A 7,527-nucleotide genomic window follows, 5' to 3' on the forward strand; every position below is an offset into this window, starting at 1 on the left:
GTGTTTGACGCTGCAGGGTTTGGGCAGAGAACCAAACAAATGGGACCAGCTCACAATGAATTTGCTCTTACTGACTCTCTAAGAGAAGGCTGACAAAGTTTGCTGCTGGGAAGGGTGACATTTGTCCAAAATAACCACTGGCCATAGTGCTGTGTCCTGTAGTTATGAATGTGTAGCCAGGTGATGTCACTTCAAATCTACCTTTGTCAACTAAGAGCTCTGGGGTCACATCAGCAGTTGTTAAAACCTGAATGTTTGAGGTCAGCCAAAGGTGACATTTGTTTAAACAAGGCATTTAAACAAAACTATTCAATCTTTCAAAGACACAGCAAAAATGATGAAATTGTTGTTTTATGACAAATCTAATAAGCCAGTAGGTCAGCATACAATTCAGTACAAGTTTTGAAAATGCGTTCTTTATCCTGTACTACCTGTACGTTTTGTTTGTGCATCATCTTGGGAATGGGAGGATTTGTGTAATCAGTCTTCTGGCCTCTTGGGGACAATGAATAGTCATTAGAACTCTGTTCTAATGCCGTGTTGCAGATTGTATCGGCCCTCTGTCTTCAACAAAGCCAGCTTAGAGAAGAATTCCATTTAGCCACATTGCTTGTCCACAGAAATGGAAATTTTCTTTGGGGGGCACATTTCAAACATCGGCAATAAGCATGCTAAGTTAGCTCAGTTTAAAAAAATAAACATTTATGCCAACCAGTTTATGAATGCATTTACTGATATTTTTAATGTTCTTCCATTGTCATGTATGATATATTTTTTGGTAATAAATAATGTATTTCTCAACAACTTTATTAGGTACATCTAGGTATTACTGGGATGGACCCTGTTTTGCCTTCAGAACTGCCCTCATTTTTTTTTTTTTTTGGGTCAACAAAGTGTTGAAAATGTTCCTCAGTTTTTGGTCAATGTTGATAGCACCAAGTATTCTCTGTAGATTTGTTGGCTGCACATACATGATGGAAGTCTTTATTTTCATCTCAATCCAAAGGTTCTGGTCTGGATTGAGATCTGGCTCAAGAATCTCTAATATGATCAGCATCAGTACTTAGGTACGCTGTGGTGCTGTAATACTGAGGTACTCAAAATGGGCCAAGAATCAGCCTGAACCATTAATACAAGGTAGAATGGATCCATGCTTTCATTTTGGTTACAAATTCAGAACCAACCATCTGACTGTTGCATCTGAAATCCAGTCTCGGCAGACCAGGAAACATTTTTTCCCAGTCCAAGTTTTGTGGGAATTGTAACTTCAGTTTCTTGTTCTTAGCTGACATGAGTGACACTCCATGTGGATTTCTCCTGCTGTAGGCCATCTTCTTCCAAGACTGATCTGTTTTCAAAGATGGGTTTTGTGCAAACTGTAACAGGTGATTTGAGCTGCAACTTTCTGCTATCTCAAGCCTTCTCTGAACTGATTTTTGTAAACTCTAGAGATAAATGTGTAAAAATCCTAGTAGATGAGAAATTCCTGAAGCTGACACCAGCCTATCTGGCACCGAGTGACTTAAATCTTCTCCATTCTTATGCTCAGTTTGAACTTCAGCAAGTATCTTCACCTATACCTAAATGTGTGAAGTTGCCTCCATTTTATTGGCAGCTGGTGGAAAGAGGCTGGTGATTATAAATTGCCATTTTATGTTTTTTAGGTGAATTCTGTATTTACCGGCTCAACAGACAGGCCCGTGTTGTTGTTGAAAGCCTTCCTCGGTCTGAAGACCCCATGTGGCCATCAATGGGGGCTGATGGTCCATATGAATTCTCACTGTGAGCTTGTAGCTTATAGACTAAATTAGTGTTTAGAGGTAAAACACATGGTGCACATTGCTGTTGATAGAAACCACCAATACACCCAAATGTGTATTGGGCAAAAGCTACTGCAGAGATAGCGCTCATGTGTGCTTGAGTTTGTTAGCTTGATTACAGAAAACAATGCCAGTATTATCCCTGATGAATTGGTGTTTACTAGAAAGAAGAAACAGAAACATAAAATATTGTTTCCTAAATGATACTTTGTCAGATACTGGCATGCTTAAAGCCGTCAGTCATTGCCATGCCATGCCGCCTTGAGCACTGTTACCATGGAGACTGTACACTTTCTGAAATGGCCATCTGCAGCAAAGCCTTGCAATGCAATATTTCTACTTTTATTTTGCTGCTTTTGCTATCTTCTGCGGCATCAAGAGTTGATGTCAACAAACTGACCCAAAGGAAATCTTTAGATTATAATCACAGGCAGCAAGTTTAGCCTGACTTCTCATTCTCCATGAAAATGAATTCCCCATTTTGCTCTAGTCTTCATCACCATCACTATTGTCATTGCAAATGAGAAGGCATATACTTTTAGATCATTTTCAAATACCTGCTCATTTAAAATCTGTTCTGATCTGAATCTAAATGGAATGCTTTGACATTCCAGATTTTCATACATTGTTTTTATCAGTTAATCCAAAATAAATAAACAGAAGAGGATTGTACATCAAATTGAAGTTCAGTGAAACCTTCATTTTACTTTTGATGAACACAGGTTTTTGTCTGTTCATGCAATCCAAGACACAGACGAGGATGATAAGGTCAGAGCTCTGTGCGGACCATATCATTACTTTCAGGACTGCTTGTTCTTCATGTGCTATGCTAGTGACATTGGCTGTATGTTTAGGATTGTTGATCTGGAAAAGGATGTGATTGTATTTGTCAGCATTATGAATCCTGACCATGTCCCTAACTCCAATTTTAGAAATGCACAGTAGGAATCCACCTCAATCATGCTTCACTATCGCCTGCAAACACACTTATTATCTTTTCTTCGATGGCCAACGATTTGAGATTTTGACCAACAAGTCCACAACGTCTGATGGGATTTTTCCATTCTTGAGTCCTCAGACTGTCACTTGACCTTGTGTTGTCACAGCTTTTTGGACACTGTTCTTAGATTAAATCCATACCGGACCAGACTTCCCTGTACAGAGATGGGTGTATTTTGGTCACCACAGGTTTCTGCATGTCCTGAGCTGATAGCAATACTGAACATTTTTTAGATATCAAAAGGGCTTTTAATTTTTTCTCCAGAAGAAGAAGAAAAAGAAAAGATAATTTCTATAGCGCCTCTCTGTCACGGTCTGCCTGAAACATTCCAAGGAGGCCAGGCAGTTTCCAGTTTTCTGTTTTTAGGTGGGTGTGGCAACAAGCTCCAGCTGATCCTGATTTCACTAATCAGAGGGCCAGGGGATTTAAGGAGCGGTGTGACACAATTCCAGCGCCGCCAAGTTTAGATATATGTAATCAGTAGTTTTTTTATTGAACTATTTAATATTTATTTAATATGTATCTATTATATATAGATATATATATATCTATATATAATAGGAGTAGAACGCCCAATGGTTTGTCAGTTTATACAGTGGAAATGTTGGCTATTTCTTTAAGTTTACAGTGGATAAAGCTAAGCAAAATTGGGAATTGTATTATTTGTTCAGATTCAATGTCGGCATTAACGTCAATCAGTACGATGCCATCAGCTACAAGAAGGGATATTTTATATGAAATATATGAGTGTTTTTTCAGATTACATAAGATCGATTATGTTGTCAGGTTTGTGTGGGTTCCAGCTCATAGGGGGGTAGAGGGCAACGAAATGGCGGATGTTTATGCTAAACAAGCTACTCGAATGAATGATCTGGTGGACATCCCGTATAGCATGGCAGAAATTAAAGGATATGTTAAGAAGATTCTTATGGAAAAATGGCAAGAGCATTGGATGAGAGACGCGACAGGAAGACATCTGTATAAAATTAGGGACAGGGTGGGTAAAATGGAAGCCATTCCAATGTGTAATAGGAATCAAGTGATAATTTCGAGACTGAGATTGAGGCATACGGGTTTAAACAGTACTCTCTTTATGATAGGCAAACACAGTACAGGAATGTGTGGTTGTGGAAAGGAAAGAGAAACGGTTGAACATGTATTGTGCCACTGTGACAAGTTTATACAGAACAGGAAAATATTATCTAGACGATTAAAGTTGAGAGATACTGAAAAGTAGAATTTAAGGAATTTATTAATTGGAGGATTGGGTGTTTATAAATTACTGATTGAATTTTTACGGTCTGGTAAATTGATAACTAGAATTTAATTAGACCAGTTTCTCCCAATTGCTACTCACACTCCCACACAGAAGGTGGCGTAAATGCACCTAGGAGCTGGTTGCCACCCGCCAATAAACCGGAAGAAGACGAACTCCAGCGCTGGTCGATACTTTCACCAAGGGTAGCTTCCAGCTATTTTAGCTATAGGCCAGTCTTGTTTCCCTTGAAACAAAGTCAAATAGAATATTTGATTAATTGACAGAGGATTTGATTCAATATTCGAATACTAAAATATTTGATAGCTGCAGCCCTAATAATTACATTGTCTTTATACTTTGTCTTTTTCCCCTTTAGGGCTGGAATATTGTTGCTTTTTAACGATGCAACTATGCATGTTTAAAATGGCTGCATCGCATAACTTGCTTTGATTCTGGCCTGTCTTCCAAAACTATTGCGATGTGTTCAAACTTTGCAATATACGAGTAACTGGTGGAGTTGACAAAACTAGCAAGACACATTCACCATGCTTACCCCATCTCTGGTTCATAAGCCTTTCATTTTATCTAAATTATTGCTGCTGTCTTTTTTTTCTGCCTTGATCTCAAAATTAACCAGTTACTGATCTCTTCTATTGACTCCATATTTGTGTTGGGTGTATCCATCGACATATAAATATTGGACAATGGGTTTCCATAGACTCCAATAGCACGCTTTGGAAGAGAAATGGGAGGTGGCCACCACCGCCATTTTGACAGTGTCACAGGTTCCGTCAAGCCCAGACAATTCCATAAAAGGGACGAGAGGTGGAGCTGAGGGTGGGGCTGTAAGGCTGGGATCAACTGACGACACCCGGTTGAACTAGCTACAAGCTAACCTGAAGCTAACCCAAAGCTAACACGGAGGTGGGAGCTAACACGGAGGTGGGAGCTAAGCTACCAGTGGTAGCAACCTAGCTACAACCGGAGTTAACTGTGCACAACACCAGAGCTTCTGAGTCACAGATACGCTGGGCTGACCGCTGGGTAAAACCGGGTGGAACACAGAGGTCTCCCGAGAGCTCCACAAGCCAACAGCCGCACAGCAGACAAGCGCCGCTGTGATCTGAGATGCGCAGAGCTGCCGCTGGGGAGAACCGGGTGGAAAGGTTTCCGTCCCAGAGCTCCACAAGCCGTCAGCCTGTGCAGCAGAAGGAGCCACGATCAGACAGAGATCCGCCGAGCTGCGGGTAGGGGAGAACCAGGTGGAAAACATCGGTTTCCATCCAGAGCTCCACAAGCCGACAGCCCGCGCAGCAGATAAAAGCCGCGATCAGACAGAGATGCGCTGAGCTGCGGGGAGGGGAGAACCGGGTGGAAAACATCGGTCTCCCGAGAGCTCCGCAAGCCGATGGTCGGAACCCAGCTCCACCAACATGTTATATTTCAACCCATTTTCTAAAGTGCAGCATTATGTTAAATGCACTGGGTTTTACCCTATTACATTTAAATTTCATGGTTAAACAGTACGTGTTAAAATTTTAATCTTAGATTAATCTAAGCGCAGCTAGTGCAAAAGCGGCAGTGACCTAAAATACATAAATATAACTTTACTTACCGTAAAAAATGAAGTGGAGACTCCTTGGATGCTCTATTAGTGCAATTAATGCCACACCAAGTCATTTTGTCCAACAATTGCACAAATAATATCCAAAAAGAACGCACAAACGCTACAACTACTGGTCTAAGTTGAGAGACTGAAAATGACCGAACAGTTTTCAGGCGAGACCGAGGCTCAGACTGAGGCCTTTCCACGGAGCTAGCTCTGCGGTCACGTGGGTCTGATGCTCATTAATTATACAGAATTTTAGGCTTTTAATACACTTAAACAGAAGAGTGAGAAAAAAATTCACCCCCATCAGAGTTGTCATGAGTGTAAACTAGATCATTTAAACAAAAACATGTTTTGGTACCAGGCTGTAAACATGTTTATTTCTGCTGTGAAATTGGTATTTTTACATGGGAGTCAGTGAGGATTTGCCATAGGGATTTGCTCGCTTCTGACACCAGCCCCCAGTGGATGCGGGTGGAACTGCAATTTATTTCACTTCCGGGATTGCTTCAATTTTTCACCCGCATTGTGGGGGCTTGGGTGTATCCCACAAACCCGGCTCTCTATCTGGTCTGAGTTTTCTATGGTGGCCCCTAGTGGAATTCTCCAGTACTACAAGCAGTGCAGTGCCATGCAGCTGCAAGTATGTGAACAATGATGCATCCTGCTGCTGTGCCAATGCAAGGTTAGGAGAGATGTCAGCAGAGATATAAACAATTGTCTTTCCATATGCAATAGTTATTTGGATTCACCAACAAGATAATTGATAATAAAAATACTCAATTTTTGCATTTTAATTAAAGAAGTGTGATTGTGTAGCATTTGCTTTGCAGCTTTCTAAAGAACCCAGTTAAAAAGGTACTGCATAATCAAGTGACGACAGCAGAGTCTAAAAAAGCAGTTCACTTTATTATTTGCCAAGGTAGCATCTTTTCATCAAAGAAGAGAAACAGCTTGCTCTCCAGAATAATGCATTTCTCAGTCATTATTATAAAATAGCTCTCAGTCACCCTTATATGCCAGGGGTCAGGATGAAACACGGTTAGAATAAATGTAGCTGCCGTGATTTACTTTCCCAAATGTTTTAAAGGCTGCAGAGCACCCCTGTGCTGAAGATTTTCTGCCAGATTTCTCTTTTTTCACAAACATCAAAAATACTTGAGGCTGAAAAGGAATGACTCAGATTTAAGATCAATCTTTGGTTATACTGGCACCCATCAACTGCTAAATGCAAATGCAAGATGGGATTTGTGGCATTAGGTAACAAGTTGAAAAAAAAATCTAACTGAATATCTATGCTGTACATTTTTGAGGAATGAGAAGGTGAAGAGGTAATTTGGGTTACAGCTAAGAGTTTAAAAGAAAACCCTAAAGGGGTTTTTACTTGTATGATTTGGGTTAGGAATATATTTTCAACACACATCCCATCTAAGGAGTCATGGTAAGCTTGACTTGCACTATTTCCATGTGCTAATATAGTGGATCTTTGTGAATATTTATTTAAAAGATTCAAAATCTCACTGGCATTTGTTCTCACAAGCCAGTTTCTCAACAAACTCCATGATTTTTCTTTATGTATTTCAGGGTTGATCTAATAAAATATTTCATGTTTCTTTTTTGCCGTAGATAATCAAACATGTCTAGGAAAAAAAAAACCTTTAACGGGATTATGTGTACTATAAATACACTATACAATTTTTGACATTATGTGTAGGCTGGAGACTTGCCTCCAGTGGGGAATTTACACAACAGCAAGTTGTGCCAGCTCTGTGCCTGATTGCAAATTCCAGCTGCTTACAAGAACTCTAAGCAACAAGCGCTGACTTCTCATTTTACTCTT

Source organism: Nothobranchius furzeri, chromosome 1, assembly GCF_043380555.1.
Source record: "Nothobranchius furzeri strain GRZ-AD chromosome 1, NfurGRZ-RIMD1, whole genome shotgun sequence".
Lineage (NCBI taxonomy): Eukaryota > Metazoa > Chordata > Actinopteri > Cyprinodontiformes > Nothobranchiidae > Nothobranchius > Nothobranchius furzeri.